Below are 18,140 nucleotides of genomic sequence, written 5' to 3'. Positions count from 1 at the left end.
TGTTATATACGTTTATGGAGTATTTAGTTTGTGTTACAGTTTTATGGTAGGTATGAGAAGTGTAAACCATCACCTGCAAGGCAGAAATAATACTTCACACCATATCTCCATTGTGTCAAATAAAAATGCGATACATTTCAATTTAACAGGAAGGGGTTCGTAATTTCAAAGTCACATTAATATGTAGTGAAATATAGATGTGTTAAAACATGCACAAAGGGAGTGTAGTAATCCATTCCATAGGGAAGAAAAGAAAATGTGTGCACTGTTCCGTGCCTACTGGCACGGAGCCATACTTCGTAATCCATTGTGTATAAATTATGTTTGACACCATAAATACCATCTCCCCACCAAGACCTTCACAGGGGACTTGATTTCATGAAAATCCAAGTAGGGGAGGGCCATCAGTGGGTTTTGGTCAAAACCCACTGATGGACATAAACACATCAGATTGGATCCATTTCAGCGCTAGTGGTATTCTGGAGTTGCAAGGACTCAGAATCTGGTGGCAAATCATTATTTAAATATTTATAGGTGCTGGGAAAAATTTAAAATACAATCAGCCTCCGTTGGGCCTGATATGCTTGGATATCAGGCCCAACGTGGGCCAGATATCCAAGCATATCAGGCCCAAAGTGGCCTTGGTATGGTATCCTTTCTTATAAATTTATACTATCTCCCCTTTTTCTATAAACTCAAAATGTGCTACCATGCTCCTTATGAAAAAATAAATGGCAACTGGCACGGAGCCATACTCCGTAATCCATGGTGTATAAATTATATTTGACACCATAAATACCATCTCCCCACCAAGACCTTCACAGGGGACTTGATTTCATGAAAATCCAAGTAGGGGAGGGTCATCAGTGGGTTTTGGTCAAAACCCACTGATGGACCTAGACACATCGGATTGGACCCATTTCAGCGCTAGTGGTATTCTGGAGTTGCAAGGACTCAGAATCTGGTGGCAAATCATTATTTAAATATTTATAGGTGCTGGGAAAAATTTAAAATACAATCAGCCTCCGTTGGGCCTGATATGCTTGGATATCAGGCCTAACGTGGGCCTGATATCCAAGCATATCAGGCCCAAAGTGGCCTTGGTATGGTATCCTTTCTTATAAATTTATACTATCTCCCCTTTTGCTATAAACTCAAAATGTGCTACCATGCTCCTTATGAAAAAATAAATGGCAACTAGCACGGAGCCATACTCCGTAATCCATGGTGTATAAATTATATTTGACACCATAAATACCATCTCCCCACCAAGACTTTCACAGGGGACTTGATTTCATGAAAATCCAAGTAGGGGAGGGCCATTAGTGGGTTTTGGTCAAAACCCACTAATGGACCTAGACACATCGGATTGGACCCATTTCAGCGCTAGTGGTATTCTGGAGTTGCAAGGACTCAGAATCTGGTGGCAAATCATTATTTAAATATTTATAGGTGCTGGGAAAAATTTAAAATACAATCAGCCTCCGTTGGGCCTGATATGCTTGGATATCAGGCCCAACGTGGGCCTGATATGAGTGCATATCAGGCCCAACGTGGGCCTGATATGAGTGCATATCAGGCCCAAAGTGGCCTTGGCACTGTTCCGTGCCAACTGGCACGGAGCCATACTTCGTAATCCATGGTGTATAAATTATGTTTGACACCATAAATACCATCTCCGCACCAAGACCTTCACTGGGGACTTGATTTCATGAAAATCCAAGTAGGGGAGGCCCATCAGTGGGTTTTGGTCAAAACCCACTGATGGACCTAGACACATCGGATTGGACCCATTTCAGCGCTAGTGGTATTCTGGAGTTGCAAGGACTCAGAATCTGGTGGCAAATCATTATTTAAATTTCTAAAGGTGCTGGGAGAAAATTAAAATACAATCAGCCTCCGTTGGGCCTGATATGCTTTTTATCAGGCCCAACGTGGGCCTGATATGATTACATATCAGGCCCAACGTGGGCCTGATATCCAAGCATATCAGGCCCAAAGTGGCCTTGGTACTGTTCCGTGCCAATGGCACGGAGCCATACTTCGTAATCCATGGTGTATAAATTATGTTTGACACCATAAATACCATCTCTGCACCAAGACCTTCACTGGGGACTTGATTTCATGAAAATCCAAGTAGGGGAGGCCCATCAGTGGGTTTTGGTCAAAATCCACTGATGGACCTAGACACATCGGATTGGACCCATTTCAGCGCTAGTGGTATTCTGGTGTTGCAAGGACTCAGAATCTGGTGGCAAATCATTATTTAAATATTTATAGGTGCTGGGAAAAATTTAAAATACAATCAGCCTCCGTTGGGCCTGATATGCTTGGATATCAGGCCCAACATATCAGGCCCAAAGTGGCCTTGGCACTGTTCCGTGCCAACTGGCACGGAGCCATTCTTCGTAATCCATGGTGTATAAATTATGTTTGACACCATAAATACCATCTCCCCACCAAGACCTTCACAGGGGACTTGATTTCATGAAAATCCAAGTAGGGGAGGCCCATCAGTGGGTTTTGGTCAAAACCTACTGATGGACCTAGACACATCGGATTGGACCCATTTTAGCGCTAGTGGTATTCTGGAGTTGCAAGGACTCAGAATCTGGTGGCAAATCATTATTTAAATATTTATAGGTGCTGGGAAAAATTTAAAATACAATCAGCCTCCGTTGGGCCTGATATGCTTGGATATCAGGCCCAACGTGGGCCTGATATGAATATCATTTAATAAAGCAGTATTATTTCAAAATAATAATAAATAATCTTACACATAAATCGAGGCGATTAAATAAAATAAATTAATGAGATATCAGGCCCAAGTTTCAATCTGCAAAAGCGCACACTCTCCTGCTTCGGTCTTCATCTTCTTCTCGAAGTCATTCAACGCAGCTCCGTGCCAAAACCCACTCTTCCTTCACCGGCGTTCAAGAATCATTTCCGTACGTAGGTCGGTTGCTCATTTAGTTAAGCTTTCTATAACCGGTTAACCTAGGGTTTGTGTGGGTGTGTTAGAATAAGAGCGTAGTCGTTATTACGGGAACTAAGAGTTGTTTTTCTGTGTGTGGTTATACAGTACCTAGGTTCGCAATGGCAACAAAAGAAGTCTCCACAAGTCTGTGTGCTGATCGACCAAATTATCAAAGTTACGTCAACAGAGGAACAACTAAAAGAATGAACTGGAAAAGTACCATTTGCCACTTCAGAAAGTTTATCTCTTCTGTTAACCCGACTGCAGAACAAGAACAGATGATTCAAGGCACACCTTTTTCCTGGATCCTCGACCTCCCTGATAGTTCTTTTGTAAGAGCTCAGGTACAAAATATGTTTGATAACTGGGATCATGAGGAAAAAATCTTTATCTTCCATGGGAAGAAGCTCAATTTTACAAAGGTAGATGTGGGACTGATTCTTGGCCTACCCGACAATAGAGATATAGTTCGTCTCGATTTAAATGAGGCTTCCAGCGCACTGAACAAGGAGTTTTTCCAAGATTCAGATTGTTCTGCCGAACATTTGGAGAAACTGATTAGGAAGTCGAGATCAAATGACAAGCTCTACTGTCAGCTGTATATCCTGTATTTTTTTACAACTATTTTGTTTTGTGGTAGTAGCAGTGTTCTCAGAATACCTATGCTCTCCCTAATTGACTATATAGATGATTTTGACAACTTAGCTAGGTTTAACTGGTGCAATGTAGTATATAGTTTCATGACTCCTTAATTAGACGTCATTGGCTTGGAGCTTACATTAAGACCAAAACCACAGGTTGCTGATGCAACGCCCAAGACCCCCTTGCTCAAGGGATTTCCAAATATTTTGGTTGTAAGTCCGATTACATATATATCATGATATTTGCAATGAATATGAATTATTTTTATTATCATATTGTAGGTATGGGTGTCTGAGCACATCAACATTATTGATCCAGACCATCCTGAAAAATTGCCTAGAATACTACGGTGGAGGTGGCCTCACTATCATGTTGACACAGTCAAAAAAATGATAGATCATGTAACTGCAGATAAAATTTTAGTAGATTTAATTCCGACAGAATCAGAGTTGGATTTACTACCAAACTGGGCTCAGCCAACTGAGCCTCTTGAGTTGGTTGGCCAAGGATCTTTATAGCAACCCGAAGAAGGTCTACTGCAGTGTGACGATACGATAGATTGTAGTCAGTGCAAGGAAAAGAGAGAAAAAAATTGAAAGTTTAAAACAAGAATTACATAAAGCTACTAAAAGTTTGGAGGAAGCTAATAAAAACCTGTCAACGGTGATAGAAGAAAAGGATAGTCTAGTAGCAGCAAAGGATATTGTGATTGCTGATATGGAAGCTATGCTTAAAGAAAAGGATCAACAAATAAGTGAACTGCGTAAAGAACGAGATACGAGTGGCAACAAGGCTGACACTATAAATTCTGACGTGGATAACAGAATTTTAACTGTAAAAGACAAAATCATAGCCGATGCCGAAAATAAGATTAAAGAGCTCCAACAAGTCATACAAAGCATATCAGGGGAGCCAAAAGTATCAGAAGGCATAGACCCAGCATCAGAAGGCATAGACCCTAATCTGCCTATAATTCCAACTAATTTTCGAGTAGGCCCCAAAAGAAAGAGAACTCAGAGAAGGTTGATATCCCAATGCACCAAAAAAAAAGGCAAACAGGTTGTTTTTAGTGTCGAACCAGATGCTCCTGCACAATCAAAGATAGAAAATACAAGTTCATCACAGATAGAAACACAATGTCATGAAATTAACAAGGTCAAAACCAAAATATTGAAGGTACGGTCGAGAGTAGGTAAGTTGTTATTGTATAATCCTTAATGACATAGTATTATTTTAATTATCTCAGCAAGCGAAAACATTTTTTAAAAAGAGCAAAGATGATGTGATAGCCGATGCATTGTTGAAGCTCAGTCAGTTAAGGTAACGTAGTTGCCAACCTAAATTCTTAACCCACATGTCAACAAAGGATTATTATTGGAGTTTAATGATAATTTTTTTATTTTCAATTTATTAAATACCATTGACTGTATACTTGTGTGTAGGGTGACGGTGCAACCAATATAGGCAAATGATAATTTCTCCTTAGATATGCAATCTTTTATGACAATATTTGATTGGACACGATATACCAATGGGGATTGCATAAATGTTTATTGGAATATTCTTGCTAATGAAGCCAAACACTCTAACTCACCATACCACCCATCCATATTTTGTGGGGTTGGATTCCAAGTATGTCCCTTATCTCATTGTAAATTGTTTACATTATATATTGGATGCAGTCACCATAATAGCTCTATTATTTGCATAGGACTTGTTCGGAATGATGCACGTGGATGCATTGAAACAAACTGCAAAAACTGATGACGACAAGGACATTAGAGATATTTTTTGTCCTCTACATAACCAAGATGATCATTGGCATCTAATGGTCATGGACCTGGAGGAACGACAAATAATTCATTATAACTCTCTTGGCACCACAGAAAATTACACTTCTGTTTTTAATCAAACTGTAAGTAACAAATTTCTTATATCCAATAATCATTGTTTATGTATTAATTACTATGGTTTGATATTTGTAGGTGTTGTTTTTTAAGGAGCTGAACTGGTCATACTATCACATATGTCATAAAGGTTTAGAACCATTCTCCGGGAGAGAGTATAAAACGATGCAAGTTATTGGCCCCACACAAAGGAAATCGTAAGTATTAGTGTGTGTTCCATAATAATTCTATTTGCCTTTTTTATGATGAATTGTGCATTTGTTTTGTAGGTTGGATTGTGCTTTTTTTATAATGCGCTATGCAGAGAGTTTGATGTTCCGGAGATCTACAGACTTTGTATAAGCTGATATGAGAGCTTATAGATTTATACTTGGACACAAAATCATGTCTGACAAAAACTTTAAACTATAGAAATAGTGAACAATTGTAATAATTTATTGTAGTAATGATTTACTGTTTGTGTAACTAAAATTTATGGTGAATAAAAATAATGTAAATTAAATTTATAAAAAAGGATACCATACCAATGCCACTTTGGGCCTGATATGCTTGGAGATCAGGCCCACGTTGGGCCTGATATACACTCATATTAGGCCCACGTTGGGCCTGATATGCACTCATATTAGGCCCACGTTGGGCCTGATATCCAAGCATATCAGGCCCAACGGAGCCTGATTGTATTTTAAAATTTTCCCAGCACCTATAAATATTTAAACAATTATTTGCCACCAGATTCTGAGTCCTTGAAACTCCAGAATACCACTAGAGCTGAAATGAGTTCAATCCGATGTGTCTAGGTCCATCAGTGGGTTTTGACCAAAACCCACTGATGGGCCTCCCCTACTTGGATTTTCATGAAATCAAGTCCCCAGTGAAGGTCTTGTTGGGGAGATGGTATTTATGGTGTCAAACATAATTTATACACCATGAATTACGAAGTATGGCTCCGTGCGGTTGGCATGGAGCGAAGGCCACTGGGCTGATATGTAGATATCAGCCCACGTTGGACTTGATATGCACTCATATCAGGCCCACGTTGGGCCTGATATCCAACGGAGCCTGATTGTATTTTAAAATTTTCCCAGCACCTATAAATATTTAAATAATGATTTACCACCAGATTCTGAGTCCTTGCAACTCCAGAATACCACTAGAGCTGAAATGGGTCCAATCCGATGTGTCTAGGTCTATCAGTGGGTTTTGACCAAAACCCACTGATGGCCCTCCCCTACTTGGATTTTCATGGAATCAAGTCCCCTGTGAAGGTCTTGGTGGGGAGATGGTATTTATGGTGTCAAACATAATTTATACACCATGGATTACGAAGTATGGCTCTGTGCCTGTTGGCACGGAACAGTGCCAAGGCCACTTTGGGCCTGATATGCTTGGAGATCAGGCCCACGTTGGGCCTGATATCCAAGCATATCAGGCCCAACGGAGGCTGATTGTATTTTAAATTTTTCCCAGCACCTATAAATATTTAAATAATGATTTGCCACCAGATTCTGAGTCCTTGCAACTCCAGAATACCACTAGAGCTGAAATGGGTCCAATCCGATGTGTCTAGGTCCATCAGTGGGTTTTGACCAAAACCCATTGATGACCCTCCCCTACTTGGATTTTCATGAAATCAAGTCCCCAGTGAAGGTCTTGCTGGGGAGATGGTATTTATGGTGTCAAACATAATTTATACACCATGGATTACGAAGTATGGCTCCGTGCCATTGGCACGGAACAGTATCAAGGCCACTTTGGGCCTGATATGCTTGGATATCAGGCCCAACGAAGGCTGATTGTATTTTAATTTTCTCCCAGCACCTTTAGAAATTTAAATAATGATTTGCCACCAGATATGGAGTCCTTGAAACTCCAGAATACCACTAGAACTAAAATCGGTCCAATCCGAGGTGTCTAGGTCCATCAGTGGGTTTTGACCAAAACCCACTGATGCCCCTCCCCTACTTGGATATAATAGAAATCAATTCCCCTGTGAAGGTCTTGGTGGGGATATGATATATATGGTGTAAAACATAATTTATACACCATGGATTAGAAGGTATGGCTCCTTGCCAGTTGCCACGGAACACTGCACAGCTTTTCTTTTCTACCGTATGGAAAGTGAATTTTAAAATTGATGTTATTTTATTATTTTGATCAGGCCCCTGTTAGCATTCTTGGAGTTTATATTAGTGGGAGAAAGAATATTGCTTTATTAATTGATACTCATATCAGGCCCACGTTGGGCCTGATATCCAAGCATATCAGGCCCAACGAAGGCTGATTTTATATTGTTTTTTCCCAGCACACATATATATATATAAATAATGATTTACCACCATCTTCTGAGTCCTTGCAACTCCAGAATACCACTAGAGCTGAAATGAGTCCAATCAGAGGTGCCAAGGTCCATCAGTGGATTTTGACCAAAACCCACTGATGGCCCTCCCCTACTTGGTTCTACCTGAAATCATGTTTCCTGTGAAGTTCTAACTGGGAAGATGATATATCTGGTGTCAAAACGTATTTATACCCCATTTCTAATAAGGTATTGCTCCGTGGCAGTTGGCACGGAACCTAGTGACGTGCTCTGGAAACCGACTGTTGGTCCGAGCCTATTTGATTTTTTAAACAATTCCAACCGTTACCATGTTTTCAGTTTTGAGAAGATAGAAATGGTGTGCATTACAACTTATATACATTGTCTCTTTCCACTGATAAGCACCAGCATTGCATTTTGTATATTGTGATTTATATTTGACTAATCACTATGCAATATTATTAATATTCCAGTGACAGTTTCTAATCTTCTCATACACTACATACCACCGTATTATACAACAAAGACTACATACAAAGATATTAAAAGTCCTACACTACGTAATAAGTGCATTTACATTCTATACAAGTTTTTGCCTTACAAGACTGGATATTTAATCCAATGTTTGAAAATATTTATCCCTCAAAATTGCTACCATTACATCAATTCTAATCTTTTTCATGTCTCCTTGTTTGAAGTCCATCTTCATATCATATAGGAGACATCGAATGTATTGCATCACAAAGAAGCCACAGTCAACGCTGTAAAGAACAACAGCATTTTAATTGTCAATATTTTTTTATCAATTATTTATATTCACACGTTCTGCTCGATTTACCTTGCTTGTTGTTGTGGACATTCAATTGTGCGAGAGACCCATCTATCAAACGGATAATGCCTTTCCAAGTTTGGATGAATAGCAGCAACGTGCTCACGACTATATAATTTAAAATCTGATACCTGAAGATTGAAGAGGAAATTTCCATTTTCCATCAACTAGCATTTATATTAAAATACAAACCTACACATTATTATTAGATGCTCACCGCTGCTTCAAATTCATATTTGTATTTACTTCCATTTGCAAGAGAATTGTACTGATTGAACGTCATTGATTTGGTGTCCACCACCAGCAAGTGGAAGTGTGCATTATCACTGCACAAAGGTATAAATATATACCTTACCTCTTTATCTCGTCTATCCGTCTTTATCATGTGTTGGAAGGTAAACTTACTTGACGATTTCATTAATGACTACAAATATGCAAAGTCATACATACATAACCAACTAATAAAAAGAATTCTATTTTTTACTATAATCAAATCAATTCCTTACTGTGAAGAATGTTGAACAATATATATATTGACTTGTTGTATGTGCTTCCAGACGGGAATGCCCCCCTAAATAAAATTTTACAATACGTGTCGATTACATCCCCTCTTGTCAACATTTCTCCATTCACACCAGATAAAAGGGAATACAAATTTAAACAAAAGGGTGGTTCCTCCCAAACTATATCATTTGTAAACCTACAAAGTAAACAAATCATAGATTATTTTTACAAATTTCTTTTTGATAACCTTAGCACAAATATGTAATCAGATATGCATATATTATACTTTACTATTCAACTATTTAATTTACATACTTTATTTCCTCCAAGGCTTTTAACAAGTACGTCACCTCTTCGTCTTGTTTTTTTTTCTTGGAAGACTTAAATTGCTTCTTCACATACTATGCATACAAACAAAAAAGGCAATTAGATAATCCATTATATCTAACAAATTGCAAAGAAATTTGCATATATCGTCTTACAGCAATTGCTTGTTTCCTCATTTTGTCATATTTGGCAAACATTTCTACATCCTTGTCTGCCTCTTCATCAGATTTGTCTTCCATCATTTGTACAATATTAATTTCTTCTTCCATTTCATCCAAAACAATTTTTCCTTTCCCCTTGCCCACAACAACATATTCTTTGACAAATTTTTTTCCTTCTCCTATACTTGTAACTTTCTCCGCAGGCTCACTTATATGTATATTTCTACGCTGCCTCTTAGGTAAAGTTTTGAGCCACAATGGACTATCAATTAGAGTATCCATGTAATCATAGCGACTTATGTCACGTCCTCTCCTACTTCTTGTTGTAACACCTACAGGTTCAATTTGAGGATCGTCTACAGGCTCGCTATATTGAGATTTCATGCCTTTTTTTCAACTATTTTAAGTAACTCTTTCACCCTCTCCTTCAATTGCATGTTCTCCATTGTTAGCTCTTTATTTATGTTTGCTTGAATAATGCAATTACAACAATCCTTATTAATCTGCCTTCCTCCTACACTCACTTCAATTTGTGATGCCTCCATTGCATGTGGACTGTCCTCAACGCCAGCAAGGTTCTCAACCAATGATCTTTCATCTTGGTTAGGGATTAGGTCAATCACAACCTGTAAGAATATTAAACAACATGTTAAAACCATACTTTTTAACCAAACTATAGTCAAAGTATTCTAAATTTACCTCTTCAGATGAAACTTGGTTAATCATTTCTCTCACCTTACTAATATGTGAAGGAATATTCCTCCACTTATTTATTCTGGCTCCTTTTATTTTGTATGGTTTTTGGATTGGAACATGCTCCAAAAACCATGCCTGATTCACCATGACAAGGGTTAACTATTTTATAATTGTTCGCAAAATATTAAAAATTTTCACACAAATTAAACACTTACTGCCAAAAGACCAGCAAATCCCTTTAGGTAAGGGAGGTTGGTGTTAGCATGTTTTGTCTCAGTTGATGAAAATATGTCCCCAATCTTAGGTAATTGTGGAGCCATAAATTCATGGATTGCTTCAACCCAGTTGAATCTATCAAGATTCTCAAAATCATCTACTATATCTATAAGACTTAACGGGACCTTATATGTACTAGAAGAAAATAAGACACAAACAAATATATACAAAATATAGAATTTGCAAAATAATAAAACATCATCTTCGCCTTCAACGCGATTGCCATAAAATTTAAGCAACTCCTCAATTCTTGATCTAGTAGCTTCTTTTTTGTTTGAGAAGTAAGTTAGAAAAAGGTCATTGGATGCTTTAGCTGAATCAATCGGAATTGAAGCTCCTCGGTCTGCAATACCGAGCAGCAATGAAACGTCTCCTCTTGTGAAGCAAACCGGAACACCTGACCAAGTTAAATTATTATTAGACTTCTACCAACACATACAAAAGTATTAGGAACACTGCGGACATGATACAATGTCATATCAAGCACTGATACTCCATCGTATCAGGCCCACGTTGGGCCTGATAAGATGCCGTATCAGGCCCACGTTGGGCCTGATACGATGTCGTATCAGCCCCACGTTTAGCAAAAGCTTAAATTTTACCATACAACTACTTTGTAATTAAAATACAAATTTATAAATTGTACCTGAGATTTTAAAGGTTTGACTACTTGAATCCCAATTTTCAAATATATTTACCAAAATCCCACGGATGTGCTGCATATCTTTTATGTCCAAAAAAATATCAAAGGGTGACTGTTTGATCAGCACTATGTGTCGGTCATGTAAAATAACACCGCCTCCATGCATTCCTTTCTTCGTGGATGGTTGAAAAAAACTTTTAAAGTGACCGAGGACACTGTTCCAATGCAGTTTCTGTCCAACATCAACTGAACCCTATACTTTATAAAAATAAAAAAATTTAAATCATACTAGTTCAGCTTCTCAATATCACAGAGTTTGTAAAATGATAACCTTTACAGCTAATTGATGTGGAGAGGATGATGATTCACCCGATCTACGTCTTTGCGCCATTATGATACTAGCTGATTAATGTAATGTAAACCCTAGAATCCTTCACTGATGGCTCACGAACACTCTTGGTTTTTAATTAAACTGAAATGCTAGCTAGATGGCGCTTGAGAAAAACTCGAACTGATGGCTCACGAACACTAAACTAGGGTTTCACAAGACCGAGCTGCACTCGCATGTCACGAAGGAGGGAGGTACCCTAATGATCGTTTTTTTTTAATATCTAAGTTTTTTAAAAATGTGGTTCGGATGCCTGGGAATTGATGACTGATCAGAGGTGTTGGTTGGCGGTAGGGTTATATTCGGTAATATACATCACTTACCTGCTCCTTTTGGTAAATACAAAATCGTGATGCGCTTTTTGGTAAATACATTAACTGTCGTACGCCTTTTGGTAAATTACCGAAAAACAAGTGATACCTAGATAAAAAAGAATAAATAATATTTGTGAAGACTCGATTTTGGTCATGACATTAGATATTAGATACTAGTGGATACTATACTATGTTGTTATAATATGATGATCATTTATTTAGTCATAATTTCTTTATCTATCTATGATCCTTTACCTAGCTTTTTAATAGATAAATCTTCATCTAGTATGACTTTTCATCTAGTCATGACCTATCACCTAGCCTCTTAATAGATAATCCTTCACTTAGCCATGACCTTTCATCTAGTTATGACCCTTCACCTAACCTTTTAATGGATAACCCTCTATCTAGCCATCTCTTCATATGCCTTGGTCATCCCTTTCATGATTATAAATAGTCAATGCATTGTCTTCTAAAGGCACACTTAAATCATTTATCAACACTTTGTGAAATTCGTCCAAACCTTAACTACATTTTGTGTAAGTTTTTGTCTAAGTTTCGATCAACACGTGTAAGTCCAAGTCCCATATAGTTTATGTCCAAAATCGAAGAAGCTTCTGATAAGATAAGTGAGCTTTTCGTTTTCGACTATAGCTTTGTACGATCTATGCTTTCTTTTCATTATCGATCATTTTATACTGCTCATTTTATTTTTCTGAATTCCTAGATGTACTATTATGACTCAAGTTAGATATGGTAAAAGAGAATTTCTGAAAACATGCTAAGATATGACACCGAAAAGCTTAGGGGTGATGATACCAAAAAGTTTTAGGTCAATGGGGAACTAAAAATTCTGTCAAGATTAAACCCTAAACCTTTGGGGACCAACCCTATATATAATAGATATCTATTATCAGCCTATAGATGATGATAAATATGAGACTATAGGTTCTATACATACAAAGTCTGCATCCAATAATCAAAATCCAATAAACCTAAGTTAAATTACTTTAATGGATTCGATTTGTACTCATATATATATAATTTATAATTAAGCCTACCAATTAAAGATAATAACCAACATTTCACCTATAAGATTTCCCTATAATTGATGTCATTCTACATCTTGAAATATATTGATCTCGTTGTCATTTTTATTAGAGTTGTGATATGCTTTATGTTGGTTGTGAATGCAATATCCATCACATACTTTTAGTTATTTTTTTTAAGGATGATGTTGCCACGCAGTAGCATAGTTATTATAATCATATGATTTACAATTCAAATCACACAATTCTATTTGTATTCAAAAGGATTCAAACTATACGGGTGAATCACTTATTTGTCTCATTTGACATGGTTCAAAAAAGTTTTGGTTAATATTTTTTTTTAACTCGGTAGATTATAATTCCTGGCTCCGCTATTAGTAATAATGATCGAGAATGATGAAATGAAGACTAGAAAAGTATGTGAAAGAAATTATATGAAAAGTCAAAAATAAAAAAAAATAATTATATATACGGGAGTGAAATGTCACAGGGTCTCTCTTTGATAAAAACTTTACGAGAAAAATTAGAGGAGAAGCTCTAAGATATAATAGTGTTTTGATATTCTACGTATCCTACACATTTCGTACCCACTCAATTTTTTTTTTTAATTTAAAATTTTTTGTACTTATTACTATAATCTAATCCATAAATTCTAAAAGTAAAATCTTATTGACACAATCGAGAACTTAAAAAAAATAAACAAAAAAAATTGATCAGGGCAAAGAGAGAAAGAAATGCTATGCTACAGACCACTTGTCATGGATCCGTGCGCGCCCCGACTCGAGGTGCCTCCAATGTATTGGAGGCACCTTCGTCAATTTTTTTTAAACAGAGTTGAGGTGCCTAGATCAAATCCAGAGCCTCAATTCCTTTTTTTTTTAATCAACATTTCCTTAAAAAGGATCACTATATTCCGTGAGTATCTAAAATTATATATATATATATATATATATATATATATATATATATATATATATATATATATATATATATATATATATATATAATTCTTTCTTCTCTCTCCTATAATTGCTTACAACAATCACTATGATACTAGTTTTTAAAAGTGGTGTAGCTGCTGCTACACGTCTGCTATAACATGTGGCAGTCTATAATGTTGTAGAAGTTACTACATAGTAACTGCTACAATATTGTAATAGCTACTACCCTGTAGTAGATACTGTGTAGTTGTACCAGCTACTATACAGTAACTATTACAATATTGTAGCTGCTACTATATAGTAAATGCTACAACGTTGTAGTTGTAATAACTACTATATAGTAATTGCTACAATATTATAGCAGCTACAACGTTATAGTTGTAGGATTGGTGCGTACATGAGGAGGGGGGTGAATTACGTGTATTTTAAAAATGAGTATCTTTTTAAAATACGAGTGTGCAGTGGAAAAATAAAAATAATTAAGCAAAGAAAAATATAATTCGAACACAAAGAGTTACTTGGTTCAGAGCTTTCGGAGAATCCTACTCCTAGACCCACGATCCCTTGGATTGTATCGACGGGCAATCCACTATAAACCTCTTCCAGAACCGCTGGAAGAGGGAATCAAATACAAGTACAAAAAATGAGAAAGTCTAACAACCTATACTTTCCTTTTGCAAGTACGAAAGACGTACAAGAATATTAAATCATTACCAACACTTTAGAAATGTAGAATCTGAATGGGCTTGTATGTCGGTATTGGTCTGCTAGCAGTGGTCGAATGTCTTGGAGCAGTAGTGTAGCAGCAGAGTGTAGCCAAGGCAGAAGGAAAGTTGTTGAAGCTTATAATTAAGCTGTATGTTCTGTTGGCCGAATACTTCTTTTAAAAGGTGTTGAGGGCCCTTCAACCTCCTTGAAAGCACCTCCAATTGTAAGTCTAATAGCCAAACCTTTGGTCGTGATAAACTTTTGTTGGAACCCTAAGGTTATTTTTGGTGTGATCAACCAAGTTAGGTTATGTCCTGTTATGTTCTAATCCCTGTGTCTAAGTGTGCAGAAGTTTAGGAGCACAGGAAGTCGAGTGGAAGATGCGGCTAGCGAGAAGGACGACATGGGAGTGAGCCGACGGACTCAGTGCGTTTGAGGGACAAGATGCTGCGGAAGAGTACACCGGTAGATGAGAAGGACATGTGCGAGATTCGAGGGACGAGAAGTAGGAGCGGAAGCTTGCTTGAGGAGAAGGCTAAAATTGGGTTCGGGTGAGCCTTATTTTGGTTGGCCGAAATCACCCAGGCGAACAGAGCAGCGCGGAAGAGCTAGAGTGGAGCTGCTAGAGGTGCCTTCAATAGGAGTTGAAGGCGCCTCCGCAACCTTCAGACAGAAGGCACCTTCAATGGCTAAAGGCACCTTCAACTAGTCATGGAAGGCGCCTTCCATGGCCATGAAAGGCGCCTTCGACCAAGCAAGTCTGGCCGTTGCGGAAAAGGATAAAGTTTTATCCTTTGTCTCGCTGGAGGCGCCTTCCAGCCCTATAGAAGGCGCCTTCAGCCTACGAATAAGATTTTGCAGGGGATATAAAAAGACCCCTGGAATTAAGAAGTAACAACTTTTGTATTCATTTCCTAGTAATAGTCTGAGCTATTAACGAGTGTAAGAGGCTTCTTCGTCTTCACCGAAGGAGACTTTTTAAGAGTTTTCATTTGTCTTGGATTAACAACCATCTAGGTTGTAACCAAGTAAATTCTGGTGCCTTTTTCTTTAGTTTCTTATTGTTTAATTTTATTTGCTATTGCTACTAATTTGAGTTGAAAGTTCAAGAAGGTGTTTGTTTTAGTGTTTCAGGCAACTCAATCCTCTTCAGCCGGCCTACCGGCTTACTTGTCTAATAACTTTGTCACTTGCGGTCTTTATCCAAGTGATGCCACCTTCCAAGTTCTCCGAGGCACCTTTGTGCCATGCTCTAGGGCACCTCCGACCACATGGGAGACACCTTCGTGCCTTTCTGTGTGGATCCTTGGTCAAGGTAGTCAAGGCGCCTCCACTTGAACAGAAGGCGACTCAAATCACTATTCACTCGAGGCTTGAAGTGCTTTTCATCCCTACAAAATGAGTTAGTCCAAATAATAAACTATACCCTGCAAAACAAAATTAGCATAATAATAAAATAACATTATTAATTAGATCATGTATTTCCAAGACTAGGATCTAGTCATGATTTCAGTTTAGGTTTTCAAAATAGATATAAATTGGACCAGTGCGTAAAGTCTCTAATTGGGACTCGTCCTCACTAGCTCACTCTCCTCTAGTGACACACCTTACTTACCATATAGAAACGCTTGACTTTCCTTTGGCTTATCAGGTGTTCCCGTCAGTTGTTAGGTTCGCAGATCCAACTGAATTTTGACTAACTGTTAGGTCCCACGGACCCATCCAGACTTTCCGCTAACTATCAGCTCTAAAGACCTAGCTGAATTTCAGCCTGGTGTCAGAGCCGTAACTTCCATAAGGCCAGAGAGGTAACCGCCTCAGGGCCCAACCCAATAAAGGACTCATTTTTTTTAATTATACCTAAAACAAAATGAGAGGCATAGATCCTAAATGGCCGCTAAACCTATTCTCACGCCTTCGAGACACGCACCGATGCATGACTCTTCTTTGAATGCAATTTCTTCTCTAGTGTTGCTCTTCTTTGCATGTGATTTTTTCTCTAGTGTTCTTTTCTACCAATGCATGGATTCACTAAACAATAGGTAATTCTAATCTTCTTCTTTGACCATCTTCTTCGTCTTGCAATATGCGACACCAATTGTATCCTAATCGTGCAACAACAGTCATTTGTGTAACCTAATCACGTCAATTCTCACAGTGGCTATCTCATGCAACACGGGTTGGTGGTTGACCTTTGCTCGTGTAACCTAGTTGCACGGCGCGGTGGTTGTTGCACGCTATCTCAGTCGTTTGTGCAAACGACAACTTAATTGCATGGTGGTTACTGTTTGTCTCCTTGCTACTACCAGTCACCGCATTGGTCTCAGTGTTACATGATACACTAAATAAGCTATCAATATTATAGATTGAGAAAGAAATAGTCTGACAATCGGATTATTCAAATTTTATAAATATTTTTATCTCTAAAATAGCTAGACAAGTAGTGTTTATAATAATATATTATTTTTGATTTATTTATGTATTTAGTATATATATTATTTGTAAATTGAACTTTATCATTATTTATCTTAGTAAAATGGTCATTTTTTATATGCACTTCAAGCCCTGTCGAATACAGGTACGGCTCTGCCTGGTGTTAGGTCCTCCATATCTATCAAGTCCTGCACACTTGGTAAAAAGTGTAGATCATACAACATCTAACTTTAATCCATTTGTCATTCATCAAAACCTAAGTTTGATCATTGGTGCTAACTACACCAACAATAGCGACTACTATATATGTTGTAACAACTACTATATAGTGGTAGCCGCTATACACACTAACTGCTGCAACGTTGTAATAGTTACTATGTTGTAGCAGTTACTATGCTGTAGCAGTTATTACGTTGTAGCACCTACTCTGTAGTTGTAAAGGGTACTACACAGTAACTACTACAATATTGTAGCAGCTACTATATTGTAGTAACTACTGTGTAGTTGTAGCAGCTATTACATAATAACTACTATAATGTTGTAGCAGATATTACGTTATAGCAGTTACTACATTGTAGCCGCTATACATTGTAGCAGCTATACTATCTTTAAAAATTAGCACTATAGTGATTGTTACATGCAATCGTAGGAGAGAGAAGAAAGAATTTTATTTTAATTTAAGAGAAAAGGGAAAAAAGTTATTATGTGCAGATGAGAGAGATTAAAAAAAAATAAATTTTGGCGACATCAGAACGTCGACGTCTAATATTGTCATGGTCGCGCATGAAGCCTTGAGCAAGATATCATTTCGCTCTCTATATATATACTTATTTGCTAAACAGAAATACATTAATGTAAATGGGTAACTATATTTATCAAGTAGCTTATATGTTCATATTTAACGAGAGGTGTAGTCAAAATTCAAAACTATCTTATCCTGACCGTCAACTATAATTCATATAATAAATTAATTAATTCAAGAATATAAAATAAAATATGTGAAGTTTAATTTACTGAAAATATTAAAC

This window comes from Zingiber officinale, chromosome 5B (genome assembly GCF_018446385.1).
Source record: "Zingiber officinale cultivar Zhangliang chromosome 5B, Zo_v1.1, whole genome shotgun sequence".
Lineage (NCBI taxonomy): Eukaryota > Viridiplantae > Streptophyta > Magnoliopsida > Zingiberales > Zingiberaceae > Zingiber > Zingiber officinale.
Note: the sequence above shows the minus strand (reverse complement) of the source record.